Raw genomic sequence first — 16,048 nt, forward strand, 5'->3', positions numbered from 1 at the left:
ACCCGCCCATCAGCGAGACCAAAATAGGGGACGGCGTTGACCAGCGAGGCCTCCGGTAGTAGCATCTTCACCACTGCACTCATCTTACCCCCGCACATTGACTGGTAGGCTTAGTTGGCTCGATGACTCATCGGAGCAAGCTCGACGACGGCCATGGCGGACGGTGGAGGTCGGCGGTGGTACGCTAGCCATCTTCGGCTATGGCATACTCAGGCGAGGATGGATACTCCATCCTGGTGACCTAGCAAAGCTACACGGTGCAAGTAAGGGTTCGAGGTGGCGTCGGCGGTGCTCACGCTGTTTCGGCTAGACGGCGATGAAAGGTGGGTTTCCGTCATGCTACTAGCGTGGTCTAGGGTTACTTGACCTAAGGCATGAGAGAAAGGAGGAAGACGGTGGAACCAACTCGGCGGCAGCGAGCTCGAGTGCCACGGCGGCCATGGCGGATGCGGGCGGAGCAGCGACTCTTTCCGGCGCCGTCAAGTGGTGTCATCATCCTTAGATCCGTCCTAAGCATCTAAACTCTAGCACGGTGCTGTACCAGAGGAGATGGAGGCATGCGGTGCGGTGGAACGGTCGGGCCACTGTGAGTCATGAGCGCAGTGGCGCTCCGGTAACGACGGCAGCAACGGCGAGGCAAAATGTCGCTGTACCTAGGGTCTATAGGTGATGCTGGTGGCTCGAGGAGGTGGAGGTCATGACAGAGCAGCTGTGGCTAAGACAAATTGGTTGGCGAGGCTACGTCGATGGCGAGTGGCTGCGGTGGAGTTACAATGGTGCGGAGCTTTGGCGAGGCAGAGCGAGCAGAAGGGAGTGAGAGCAGGCGAGTGGAGTGAGCAGCAGGGGCATGGCGCTTAAGTGCTCGCTCAGGCCTGACCGGCTAGGCCAACGCCAGCGTGCTGCCACCACGCGGTGGCCATGGCCTATGGCCGGTCGGCCACTATCGTGCGCGCAGACGTAGGTTCAGACGTCGCCATCGATGATGGACAGTGCAACTTAGTATCCTATGACTCCTAATCCATTCGTCCATTACAAAAACTCCATTAATGGAAATTGTAGAGTTGCATGCCATCTACAATTTTCCTTTTGAAAGCATCCCCTAATTCACAATGGTTATCCAGTTACAATGCTCCCAAGTGGGGTACATCGAAACTAAAAACAACATCAAGACTCAGAAAATTTTGCAAGTGTCAAAACAACATTTTTTGATACTTGTGAGTATTTTGGAGCATGCCATGCACTGAATTAGACCTTGACCTAAAAATAAAAGTTGTTACCCTAGCCAAGTACTACAACTTTTATTTAGGTCACACAGCCATGCAAACAATGTAAGCTATTGTTCAACTTTAGTCAAACTAGCATCATGAAAATGGCATTTCAATTGAAACCAACACTTAGAAGCAAAATTGACCAAGGTCATGAATACAAACATTGTTCCATTTACCATCCTACCATCCTAGATGTGTCTAAGGTGTTTTCATGACCTCACAACCATCTCATACATTGGTCATACATGATTGCAATCATAAACATATATACAAATCAATATTTCATCTGACAATGTATAAGAATGAGATGAAATTTCATATGCTCATGTTCATGAAGTCTTGGATGATGCTTGTACTCACAAAATGTAGATGCCAAATGCAATGCTTAACATAGGGGTGTTACACCCGGCCCCCACCGCCTGCCCTGCGCCCACACCTCGCCGCCTGCTCCACGCCCGCCGCCGGCCCTGCTGCCGGCTCCTTGCGTTGAGCCCCTCGCCGGCCCCTGGCCCCCCGATGGCCGGTGCCCTCCCCCCGGCGCCCTACCCCTCGGCGGCTGACGCGCTGCCCCCTGGCGCCCAGCGCCCTCCCCCGGCACCATCTCATCACTTGATAAGGTAAAAAACACAATGTTAGTACATGTATATATATATGAACTTTACCAACTAATTACAAATTACTTGATTATGTTTTTATCAGTTCTAATCACTATTAAATTACCAAGACTTATGAGTATATATCTTGGCAATCATGGAATTCAGATTTGAGTAAATTATATTACTGAAATGCTAATTAGTATTTCTAGTTTAGAAATAGATTAGTGTTTACTGATGCACATGCATGTGAGTACTACATTGTCAATATGACGTGTCTCATTTTTGTGGATTGGTTGCAGGAAATGTAAATCGAAGCTATGCTTTGCTTTGTACCATGGTATTATTAGGGCTGCTATTTTTCAGCTAGCTATGCTTTGTACCATATTTTATATTGTGATTCATAGGAACAACAAAGTGTATGTTCAAAGTGTCTGTTAGAATACATGTGAAAGTATTTGTGTATGTGGGTAAGTATTTCTCGCACTACATTGCTTAATACATCGCATTGATTGGACATTCTTAAAATAATGACTGGATACATCATGTCTATATGCAAGATTTCTTTAGATGCAAAAAGGGATACGAGGCCAAGGCGGATGCTGTGGCCGACAAAGCCGCCAAGAAACTCGTCAAGGACATGCACTACGAGGCGCGCATCCAGGCCATGATCCAATACCACGTGGAAATTCTTAGAGTGAGGGTCCCTAAAAGTGCGGCAAGAACCATGAGGCTAACCCCAGAATAATACCTGAAGGTAAATATAGAACATTAATACTTATTTTTTCTGAGATTAATTATGCTTAATTTCATCTTCTTATATGTCATATACTTGATGACGTAGGTGCCTCTTTGGTGGTGCTCCTATGATCTGCAGTGCTGGGCCTGGATGGTGGACAGGTGGTGCGACCTCGTGTGGGAGGAGAATCACAACGCTTGCCGGGAGCAGCATTTGTTGATGCCAGATGCACCACACCATCAAGGCAACCTCAACCTCTTAGATTCTGCATAATTTCTAATCATATTGCCTTTTTTGCAGTCAACGACACATGGTGGCGAGCCTTGCTCCTAGTTCATGGCGTATGCTTTGGCCCACAAGGGCAAGGCGACTATCAATGTCGCCTACAACCTAGAGGACCCGCCCTCGGCGTACAACAATGAGTCCGTCCATAGCTACCTCGATGGATACACATCGATGGCAAGGACGGTCCATGGCCTAGAGTATGATCCGAGCGCCCATGACCTTGATGGAGAAATGGTCATGAGGGCGAGAGGAGGCAAAGAGCATGGTCGGTTCTGGATTGGCAATGGCACAATCGACACGACCAATACTCCCACTCTCTCCCAGATTCGACCACAGAGCATGAGTTCCAGCCCAGTGATATGCCCATGGTCGGACTCTACATGGTTCCAGATGAACGCACTCTAGGTTATTTCTGTTTTATTCATCGTTCATTGATTTTTACATACTTTTGCATTGCATTATAACATTGGGATGAAATATTGTAGGCTCAGCTAGAACAAGAAACGAGGCATCGGAAGGAGCTAGAGGCAAAGATGGACGCAGAGCGGCAGAGGATGGAGGCAGATGTTTGAATATATGAGGGGTGTTTACGCTGCAATCAGTCAACCTCCGCCACCGATGCCAGTCCCTCCTCAACCTGCTCCAAATACTATTTCAGGCACTGTGAGCCACTTCACAACCTTATAATCACCGTTTCTAGTTTATGCAGAATCAATCTTTTCTCCTTTATGATGTGTGTATGTTTATAGTTTCTAATTTCTAGTTTATTTCTAGTTTGTAGTTAACCTTGTAATCACTGTTTCGTTCTCAATCACTGTAACTTAGCTACTTTTAGTTTCCACAGAATTAATCACTTTTTCTAGTTGCTAGTTTATTTCTAATACTTGTATGTTTCGTTCTCAATCACTATTAATGATTTATCTCTTCTCCTTTGTGTAGAATCAATCTACAGCATCGAATGAGCCTTATGACCGACAGTGGTCACAGTGGTCACCGTGGTCATAGTTTATTTGCATTCCTGATGAGCCTGGAGAGTGACTGGGAACTATGTACTTATGATTCTGAAGTTTATTTGCATTTGTGATTGTGAAGTTTATTTGTATCTATGATGTGGTCGATATATCTATATGAACTGCTTGTGATGCCTATTGTGAACTATCTATGATGGATGTGATGCTTATTTGAATGTGGTTCGTGGTTGTGACCGAACCAAATAAACTGATTATATGTGGTAGCTTTGCCGAGTGTTACACTCGGCAACACCATGGTCATAGTTTATTTGCATTCCTGATGAGCCTAGAGAGCGACTGGGAACTATGTACTTGTGATTCTGAAGTTTATTTGTATTTGTGATTGTGAAGTTCATTTGCATATGTGATGTGGTCGATATATCTATATGGCATGCGATGCCTATTGTGAACTATCTGTGATGGATGTGATGTTTATTTGAATGTGGTATGTGGCTGTGACCGAGCCAAATAAACTGATTATATGTGGCAGCTTTGCCAAGTGTTACACTCGGCAAAAGGGCTATTTGCCGAGTGCCATGAAAAATACACTCGGCAAAGCAAACACGTGGCAAAAATCTATGCATGCTGGGGCTAAAATGGCTTCTTTGCCGAGTGTCTATGCTGTGACACTTGGCAAAGAAGACGTGTTTGCCGAGTGTCAGCGCCTAGACACTTGGCGAAGAGACCAAAAGTTAGGTCTGGAATGGCCAGTCTTTGCTGAGTGTCTGGGATGTGACACTCAGCAAACATGGATTATTTGCTGAGTGTCTGGGCCGGGACACTCGGCAAACATGGATTATTTGCCGAGTATCATGGCTAGGGCACTTGGCAAACAATGTTATGTTTGCTGAGTGCAGAGGCCGTTAGACACTCGGCAAACACGTTGTGACCATCTTCGCGCCGCCACGTTACTTTTTTTGCCGAGCGTTGGTTTCAGCACTCGGCAACGTCTTTATTGAGTGCCCAATAAAAAACACTCGACAAATAAACTTTTGTCGTCACTGTATACGTCGAGTGTTGTTTGCCGAGTGTAACACTCGGCAAAGTCTTTGCCGAGTGTTTTTTGGGCTTCGTCGTGTGCCTTGGACACATGGCCAAGATCCTGTTTTCGGTAGTGGTGGTGTCTGTGTCCGTCCGAATACCTATCAAAAATATTATTCTAGAACTAATACTTATATCGCTAAATATACCTGAAAGGATCAAGATGGCCAAGAGGGGGGGTGAATTGGGCTAATTTTAAACTTTTTGCAATAATTAAGTCCTATGGTTAGCCCAATTAACCCCTTGTGCCTAGAAAGTGTTTCTATTGATCTACCGTATAAAAGTTTAGCAACCTATGTTTCAATCCTACTCTAGCATGACAGTTCTATGAATGTAAATGACGAGAATTGAATTGCTCAAAGTAAAGAGAGGAGGAATGTGGTGATGTTTTACCGAGGTATCGAAGAGTCGCCACTCCCCACTAGTCCTCGTTGGAGCACCCGCGCAAGGGTGTAGCTCCTCCTTGATCTGCACAAGGGTCAAGTGCTCTCTACGGGTTGATTCTTTGATACTCCATCGTGGTGAATCACCCACAACCGCTCACAATTTGAGTTGGGTCATCCACAAGTTTCGTCGGATGATCACCAAGCTCCCAATCACCACCAAGCTGTCTAGGTGATGGCGATCATCAAGAGTAACAAGCACGAACTCTCATTTGACCACAACAAGCCTAATTAGAAGGGTGGATGCACACTTTGCCACTCTTGCTTTCACTAATACGGGCTCTCTTTAGGATTCTCAAATCTCAATCACCTCACTAGGACCTTGCTCTTCTTGGCACTCTCAAAGATGTTTCTTAGCTGTTAGAATGAGCAAAAGTACCCCCACACATGAATGGAGGAAGTATTTATAATCATGGCTGAAAAACAAACCGTTATGCGCCACTATGGGGTGACCGGATGCTCCGATCATTTTGACCGGACGCTCTGGTCATGTTGACCGGACGCTCCAGTCATGTTGACCGGACGCTATTCTCCCCAAACTCCAGTGTTTAAGTTATGACCGAACGCTGGACAGCATCCGGTCAATACTGATCGAACGCGTCCGGTCGTGATTTTCCCTCTCTAGAACCTTACTGGAGTCAACCGAACGCTAGGACTCAATGTCTGGTCACACCAGACGATTTCACCTTGATCAAATGACCTAATCGGACTCTACGCCAGCGTCCGGTCACTCTGGAGCCAGCGTCCAGTCAGTATTTGACCCTCCATTCACTTCCAACTCTCGATCATATGTGAATGAAGTTTGCTCTAATAGATCTAAGGGCTTTTTAGGAGCTATCTAGTGCTAGATTTAGCAAGTGTGCACCACACCTAACTCACTATACTCACCTAGGTCAAGCTACCCGTCCATACCCCCCTTAATAGTACAACCAAAGGAAAAACAAAGTCCTAAACTACACTAAGTGTCCTTTCCACTCCAATTAACACTTAGAACTAGTCCATCCTTTACCTTGTCGTCCATCCTTTGAAAACCAAAATGATTTCCATCGTAGGAGCATGACCACAATGATAGCCCAATTGATCTTCATTACCATGACCTAACTTAATAGCCTCTGCAAAACACACGTTAGTCATAGTAATCACGTATTGTCATTAATCGCCGAAATCCAACTAGGGGCCTAGATGCTTTTAATCGCCCCCTTTTTGGTGATTGATGACAATACCACCTTGAGTATGTGAAAGAGTTGAGGTTTTTAACATGCTTGATTCATATAAGCTTTTGACAATAAGAACAAAGGAGTTAGGCAAGCTTATATGACCCAAGCCAACATAATGTACTCAAAAGATATGAAATAAGCATGAGTACAAGTAATAAAGCTCATTTGCATTGGAGTAAAACACGGAAGCAAAGCAAATGTGCATAACACTAGTGATATGACATATAAAAGATTCAAAGTAGAGAGCACACATGTCAAATATCATGATCACATAGATATCACTATCACATAAATATAGTTTGATGCATGAAAGTAAACACACACGAATGCATAATAGTGTACCACACATAAAAACCAAATATAATAGATTACTAAGCTCCCCCTAAGTCTAACATACTCGATCTCTCTCCCCATTTGACGTCAAACACCAAAATCTAAGGGTCGAACGGTGGGGCTGCAGCGGACGAGTCGGGCGCTGAGGTACGAGGAGCGAGCTAGAACTGTGTGCCATCATCATCTAACCCTGAGCTTTGAGCTATCTGACCCTCTATAGCTGGATGCGATGCTGAAGCGGTCTGGATCAGATCATGGACTAGAGCGGTCGTAGACTATGCAGGTATCACTGAAGCAAGCGGCTCTGATGATGCAACAGAAGAAGGGAGCGTCTCTGTAGTCCCGGTAATAGGTGCAACTGTAGAAGGACCTGGGACATATAAATATGGCGGAGTAGGCTGCCCTGTCAACTCACTGAAAGTTAGTCCAAGGCTCCTAGATACTGAGGTATCTGGCACTAGTAGTGAGGAAGTCTGAGCCGGTGTAAAACCCATCTGAAGAGGTGTAAACTGCGGGGCTAGCACTGGTGAGGCAAACCACTAGGACACCTGCTCTATAGGTGAAGCAAACTATGCTGGTGGTTGTCCTTGACTCTGAAGCCCACTAGGTTGTAAAGCTGGAGTCATAGAAGTGGTGGTAGGCTGACCAAGCTAGAGTGAAGGCTATGGCGGTGGAGCCCTAATAGCTGTCACAACATGCTGCATAAACCCAAGTAGCTGCTACTGATGCATGGCCTGCTGCTGTCACTAGAACTCATCCTGCCTAGTCTGAAATTGTGCAAAAGTGGCAGCTGTCTCCTAAGCCTGGCGAGCCTAATCCTGCCTCATCCGCTCAAGTATGGCAAGTAGAGCGGGGTTTATCTACGGTGCAGGTGGAGCTGAACTGGAGCTACCAGCCTCATGGTCATGTCATCGTGGAGGCATCTAAGGAATTGGCTGGTAGTCATCATCTGAGCTGTCACTGGGGTCGCTCGCGACAATCCCCTCCTATTGAGCATCAAGCTACTCCTCCTCTATAGCTGCTATGCCCCTAATGGTCTCATCCTACTGAGCTATAGTCTCTGATACCTCTGGACATCGGCTCGGCTGGCTGGGTATCCTCACTGCACTATGATGGATCATCTGAGTCATGTTGTATGTAGGGAACTCTGTAGTAGCACCACTATACTTTGCCAGCATCTTTGGTGGCCTCACAGTAACTGACCTGTGGATTAGGAATGTAATCCAGTGAGCATATGGCAGCTGCCTATGACCCTTGAACCCCTCTGTAATAGTATCCTCCATCTCTGATAGAAGGAGATCCCAAATATCAAACACTGTCTGCTGCATCAGAGAGTTCAGTAACCATAACTGTATGCGAGTCAAGCCCTCGCGATACCCCATCCTCGAAAGCAGTGTCCTCCTCATAATGGCATCAAGCACTCTAGCAGTAGGAGTGAGATCACTGGGTGTCCTGCTCAACCCCTCGTCGAAAGGCTCTATGAAGCACTGGCGGACTAGATCTGTATGGGGCACAAGACCGCCGTGAGGGCGCCTGGGAGGCGTTGTCTATCCATAGCAAACCTCATGTAGCCGAGTGGGCTGCTCCTGAAGTCTGAGTATCTCTCTGACCCTAGTGCTCATCAGCCTGTAATCTCTGCCTCTAAAAGTAAAGTGAATGAATCTGTGTTGTGGGTCAATCCAAAGTGTAGCATAGAACTGACAGGCCCAAGATGGAACATATAAGCCTGTCCGTCCAAGTAAATCTGTCAGCCCTAGTAGGTAAGATAGGTAAGGGTGAATATGCTCTCTAGCTGCTGCTACAATAGTCTCAATGTTGCACACCCTCTGAGATCTGAATAATGCCCCACTATTAAGATATGCATTATAAAAATCTTTCTGTAGAGGTGTGTAGAAACCCTCTGAAGCACGCTCATCCCGCATCGGTGGAAACCACTACTCAAAGTCCACAAATCTAAGCTGTTGCACCTGCTTAGCCGTGGCGGCCCTCAAATCCAAGTGAGTCACTGGAGGCGGACCCTGTGGTCTAGGCAGTGGGCGAGAACCCCTCCGCTGTGTCTCTGACCTTGGTGTGACTGGAGCACGGGTACGACCTCGGTGTCTCTGACCTCGGTGTGCTCTCCCTTTACTTACTAGAAAGTGGTGTAAGTATATTCATCTTAAAATATAGTTTTATAAAAGTATATATTGACTATATTTTTGTAAACATTTTATAGCAATAAGTAGCAGTCAAAGTTGTTTTTGAGGCCATATCGATGTCCAAAACAACTTCCTTCAGGAACATGGAGGGACTACGAGTTATTTGGTCCATAAATGATGCATATGTTTGGGAGAGCACAAACATGTATACATGTTGAGACGGTATCTTAATTGGTTAATTGGAAGGATTACCAGTTCTAGTTAGAAGTTAAAAATATATTAGAGCCTAATCCAGGGGAAGGTTAGGTTTTCCTATAAGTGGAGCCTTTACTTTGTTTTAGAGATCCTAATTATAGATCGAAAGGGATGTTATATACTGAATGTGTAAAGAAAACATAAAAGATGCGGTACTAGGAACCGGTAACAATTTGTTGTGGGTTTATATGTTGAACGACTAGGTGAATTTTCAAGTGTTATTATGAGCTGGTAACAATCATGTAATGTTATTTTACATTATTATTCACACCTAAAATCGACCTCAATTGAACTCACATTGATCTAGGCCGTGGATCTTCTCCTGACCTCTCATTGAAGAGATCTCACACGCACTTCTTTTTTGTGACACCAAGCATTTGGATAATTTTGTCGGAAACTAAATTTTGAAATGAATCGGATGGGAATGGAATTTTTTCCCCGACGTCGGAAACTGAGTCCAGTATATAGAAACTGCGGTTCTAGGAACGTAAAGATCAAGCTGAACGTTTTTCATGTGTGAAGAACTCAAATCCATTTATAGATCGAGTGACCCGCGGAACAATATAATGTGGTCTACACTACTACACCAGGTGCATGTTTAGACAGCACATGATCTGCCGGGGACCCCTTGTTCACCAAATACACTTTTCTGCAGTCCCTTGGGCATGCTTGGGGACCCTGCGTGCCTGCCTGTACCTTCTGATATTCTTACATAAATAATGTTAGGTGGCCTAGAGAAGTGTCACATCCCGTTCTAAGATCTAAAGTGAGGATGGATAAGCACAAACATGTCTTATGCCATATATCCTTATCCCTATTTGGCTTTGCAACTCCGTTATATATATCCGGTAAACAGAGATACCGTTATACAGCATAAACCTCCAACGTTGAAAACAAGTGTTCTAAGTTAATTAGCGGGTACTAATAAGTAGTGGGATATATAACAATTTGCACGGGTGTGCAGTGAGGATGTCGGTCAATATAAACATTATTGGCAGAGAATTACTAGTGATCTGTGTTAATTTCAAAACAAGCAAGATTTCTTATCCAAACTTTTCGATCCTGGATAGCAGGGATACAATAGAAAAGAAAACATATTTACTTAACTTTCCCACATAATGATATTAGCTAGGTCTAATTAACTTGTATCTGTCAACAAATTTTGAGGGCGCTTTTACATGTGTTCCATCCGCCCAAAAAGGAATGCACATCTAGTTTTATTTCGTGAAATCAACCAATCTCAAATATTAAAAAAAAGTACTAATATTTAAGATATTGAATAAGTATTCTTAGATTAATCATGTAATATATTTTCATGTAAACCTATTTAGAGATACAAATATTGATATACAATTTCTAAATCTAATCAAACTTGAAACTTATTACTCCTAGAAAAATGAGATATGGATCTTTTTAAGACGGAGAGATCAGTAGCTTTATAGTGTGCCCTTAATTAAACTACCTCTTTGGAAAATATAATAAGTCCATCTAATGTCCTGAATTAAAAACAAAACTTTAACTAGCAATATCTCATAAATATAGTCCTTCAGCCATTACTCGTTACTACATGGCGTTAGGACAAGCAAGCTAGTGCAAGTTGTCCTAATGGCTACTAGACGGAGTATTTCCTTAAAGGAAACAAGTTAAATATTGTAAAGGTAATTTTATGATAAATGTAGTAATGCCAATCTATATGAAATTTAAATAGTCTTACGGGTAGTTTGGATCTTTTATTTGGAAGAATTGAAATCTACTTAATAAATTATGCTATTTGGCTTGGAATTTGACATTCCATCACTTTTCAAGGTTTATAAGCCCATCTCAAATTCACAGGGTGGGAGATGGAAATTGATTCTATAGATCACCATTCTATATTTCTACTTTGTAACTTATAACACACTCTTCAATTCGCTCTCCTACAGTAGGAATGCAGCACATAAATATCTCTCTCGTATATCCAACAACAATATACAAATATAATCCATATACAATCATATTAGCTTAATTAATATGTGTCTAAATTATGATTATTAAATGAATTCAATTCTGAGGATCCAAGCAGGGCCTTATAAAAATACTTATGTAATGAACTTATATTTTGGAATGAAAGAAGTTACAAATATGTTTTTCACAAAAACCATTCAACTCTTTCCATGGACAACTGTATCTCCGTATGTGCTCCTATGTTTTTCTAGTTGCTCACACAGTGCTTTGAGATTTGCAGACGGGTGCTAATCTGAGACGAAAGTTTACTATATATATACAAACACAGGTCAGTCGCATTAGATTCTGTTCGGTAAAGGACTACTCTTTTTTAGTTTTAACTGTCAATGAACAAAGGATCACAAGGATTGACATCATAATGTTAAATGATGTTACCGAATTATCATCATGAAAAATCTATTTTCGTAACATGTACATGTAGTCCATTTCATTTGAAGTTACTTTTTTTTCAAAAATTAAATACCACACCTTGAATAACGTACTATGCATGCATGTTATTTCTCTGAGAACGTATACCTAAATGACTTATATTTTCGAGGTGAGGAATAAGTTGTTTAATTCCATATTTGCACAATTAGATTAGACAAAGTTTAGTCTCGTTTCTTAGAGCTAGTATACGTATGGGCTTGTCAGGCACAATTTTCTCATGTGTGTTGTTTCGTGGTGCCGTAGGACACATGCATGAATGGTTGAAACTTATGCTGTAGAAAGCGCAACCGCATTTGAGGTGTTTGTACGTCCTAGCTTGATGATTCACTACAGCAGACGCGTGCTTTGCTGAGTACAATTATACTCGGCAAAGAAGGCTTTGCACTTGGCAAAGCCTTTGCCGAATGCTGTACTCGATAAAGAGCTGTCGGCATATCCCTTCACGGCAAAGGCTTCTTTGCCAAGTGTCGCATGTCGGGCACTCGACAAAGGATTTCCCGAGTGCCACGACGGCACTCGGCAGAGAAAAGCCACCGTGACAGCCAGGTCACGGTGACCGTCCCTTTGCTGAGTGCCACGCGTCGGCACTCAGCAAAGAAATATGTTTTTTATTTTAAAAAAAAATACTTTGCCGAGTGCCTGTATATGACACTCGGCAAAACTTGTTTTCTTTTTTTTGATTTTCTTTACCGAGTGTTGTAGGTAGGCACTCGGCAAAGCAGGTTTTTTTTAATTTTCTTTGCCGAGTGCCTTGCCCATGACACTCGGCAAAGCTGGGAAGCTTAGTGTCCCAGATTTCCAGCTTTGCCGAGTGTCATGGTCATGACACTCGGCAAAGAAGTGAAAAAATTCAATTTTTTTGTTTTTAGTCTTCCATCGTTGCAAACAAGATATACATCATATATATATATATATATATATATATATATATATATATATATATATATATATATATATATATATAACACAACTATATATCACACAAATGTATATCATAATCCACCACAAACATAAACATAGCATACAAGTATCACAATCTCGGCTCCCAAGTCCAAAGTCCAAACACACAAGCATAGTTCACAAAGTTCACAAGTGCATTATATCACAACGGCTGCCATTTGAAGCTCACGGCGACGCTCCGGGTTGGGATGGCCCAACGTGCGATCCTGGCGACCCTCCGAGGTGGTTCGACACCGCCCCCGATTGATGCTGCACAAAATAGAAGAGGTTGCACATGAACGACAAGAGAAGAGATAAATATGCAAGATAAATATCCGCCACTACCACCACCACCACCACATCACTGCCACCACCAACACTTCACCACCACCACCACCAACACCACACCAACACCACCACCATGACCACCACACCACCATGACCACCACCACCACACCACCACCACCACTAGGTTTCACTAGGTTTCTCTAAGTTTTAGCATAGAAAGTAAAACTTCGTACTTATACTCATCGGGGTAGAATTAGGACATTGTGGAGGTGGACCTAGAGCAAGCAGCGTCTGTGGGATCGCCCAACCTTGTTGCTGGCCAATTTGCTGCATGAACTTGATCATCTCGGCCATCTGCCGCTGATCTTGCTCCCACTGGGCCTCCAATTGCATCTGAACGGCGTGCCTACTGTCTAATGGGTGAGGATAGGTCCTAATCCCACCTACGGATGCGTAGATGAGGTTAGTTTACATGCTCTACTCCGATCCAAGACAGAATTTCAGCAGCACCTCTCCGTTGTTCTCCCGATACACGTCCTAGAAGGGAGAGTGTGTATCCGGAGAACAACAGGGAGGTGGTGCCGAAACTCTGTCTCGAATTGAAGCAGAATATGGAAACTACCCCATCTACGTATCCGCGGGCTGTCCAAAAAAGTGAACAATCTGAAACAGATACGGTCTTAGATATGCGAAGATCCGCATACCTCCAACCGTATCTGTTTTGAACGGGAGACGCCTAACTGGGTTACACTGATCTACGACAACAATAAGGAAGAGAGGTTATTTATACCTAGGGTGGCGGTGGAATTAGGCTAGCGGGACAGTGGCGAGGCGACGCTGTGTAGGCAGGACCGCAGCGCCGACGAAGACGATCGGGGTCGCCTACGTACTTCGGGTCCCGTCAGACGGGTCCTGCTCTGCAAAAGAAGAATTATAATACTATAAGTTAAAAATTTCTGTAGAACCTCCCCTGTACGGGGAGGTTTCCAAAACCTATAAGAAAAAAGCTGGCACGATGGCCGACAGCATATATACGGCACGAAGGCCCACACATCCATGTACGGCACGAAGGCCCACACATCCACATACGGCACGAAGGCCGTCAATGACATACAAGGCACGAAGGCCGACAACCGGGGGGGCTTTATACCTTGGGTGGCGGTAGAGTCAGGCGACGTGGTGTCGGGGTCACCTTCGTCTCCAGCGAGGGGCGGGAACGAACGGCGAGGGGCGTGGCCGGCGGCTGAGGCTCCTCCTCCTCCCTTCTCCTTCCTCCTCCCTTCTCCTTCTCCTCCCATCTCCTTCTTCCTTCTCCCTTCTCCTCTCCTCCACCTCCCTTCTCTCATATACTCCCCTGCTCCTCCTCTCCTCCACTCCGGTGGTTCAGGGGCGGGGGGCAGCCGGGGCAGGGCACCACCGGCGGGTCCACGTTCAGTGGTGGAGCGGGGCCAGCTGCGGCGGAGGTCGGGCGGCGGCGGGGCGGGGCCGGGACGGGGCGGCGCACCACCGGCCGGGGAGGGCAGACCCGGGCGCGGGCCGGCCGCGGCGGAGGTCCGGCGGCGCCGGTGGTCCGCGACGGAGGGGCGGGGCCAGGGCGCGCGGAGGTCAGAGGGAGAGTGGGAGCGGGTCGGCCGGCCCGCTAGGGTTAAGTGGGGCGGCCCTTTGCCGAGTGCCGAGATGCGGGCACTTGACAAAGAAATTCAGGGGGTTCTTTTAATCCGAAAGATGAAAAAAAAATTCTGAATATTCTTTGCCGAGTGCTGCAAGCCTGGCACTCGGCAAAGAGGTTCCTTTGCCGAGTGCCAATTCCGACACATGGCAAAGTATTTTTATTTTTATTTTTTTGTTTTCAAATTTTTTCTGTGGCATTTATACAGTACCTTGAAGCACATGTTCCAATTTGGAACTTTTCTATGACTTTTTGGTATATTTTTTTAATTTTTTATGTTTACTTGAATTTTTCTCGAAAAAGTAAATTTGAACTGCAGGTGCATGAAATATTGGAATTTAGCGATTCAAAAAATGGTATTCATGTTTTTGAGTGTATTTTGAGGCCGTGTGCAGGGACATTCGTGAAATTTCGAACATCTGTTTCACGAAACATGGCCACCAACTTGTTAAAAAGTGTTTTTTTAATTATATAAAATGCAAACAAAGTCCGAAAATCACGAAACTTGTCGAGGTGTCGTGTCATCGTATGTAGAGGCTGTGGTAAAAAATTTAGAAGTTTCCGAGCAAGTTGTGACGTACAAACAGGGCCTAATTTTGCACACGTCCGTTTGACAAACTGCAATGACAATATAACTAGTGAAACCATCACCCACCATATGTATCTTACAAGTCCTGAATGCGCGCTTATGCAGGTGGAAATCATCACTTCACATCAATGGTACTGCTACTAGCACAGTACAGTGGTACTATAGCTGCGCTGCGCTCCATCTCAATCAGGTGGACTCCTCCGAGGACATGATATGGTTGGATTGCATTGGCATCATTTAATTAATCAGGGCAGTTAAGTAATGAGACGTCAAGCCTGGAGAAGCGACACGTAACGGCTCTGAACTGGCAACACGTAGCCATCCCCTTTCCTGCCGATGCAGTCGGATCAGAGCGGCGGTCCTCCGCCGAGCATTTGGATTTTGGACCACCCGGCCGGCCATCGGCGGCGGTCCATTGGCCGTACGCGAGTTATGCGGGCGGCCCACGCCCGGTCTCGTGGCCTCGTGGGGATATGGGGGCCCAGCCAGCCCCGGTGAGCCCTCGGCGCCAAGCGCGGCCGTCGCGGTCCGCGCGCCTTATCACACGTCGGATCGGACGCCGCCGTCGCCATCGCGCGTGGGGGGTGGTCCAGGCGACGGATCCCGATCGGCTAACCGGCCTCCGCCGCAGCTTCTGCTTCGCCCGCCGTTGTGAGAGTGAAACCGCGTCGCGTCGGACTTGTTCGTCCTAGTACCAATGCGGAAATTTCCCATCTCCAGGCCGGAGTTGCGTCTACTCTCGTGTAGATATTCCGACAGCAGTCGCCATTCCTCAGTCTCCACAAACAATCTGACACTCCTACTCCAC

The sequence above is a fragment of the Miscanthus floridulus genome, chromosome 6 (genome assembly GCF_019320115.1).
Source record: "Miscanthus floridulus cultivar M001 chromosome 6, ASM1932011v1, whole genome shotgun sequence".
NCBI lineage: Eukaryota > Viridiplantae > Streptophyta > Magnoliopsida > Poales > Poaceae > Miscanthus > Miscanthus floridulus.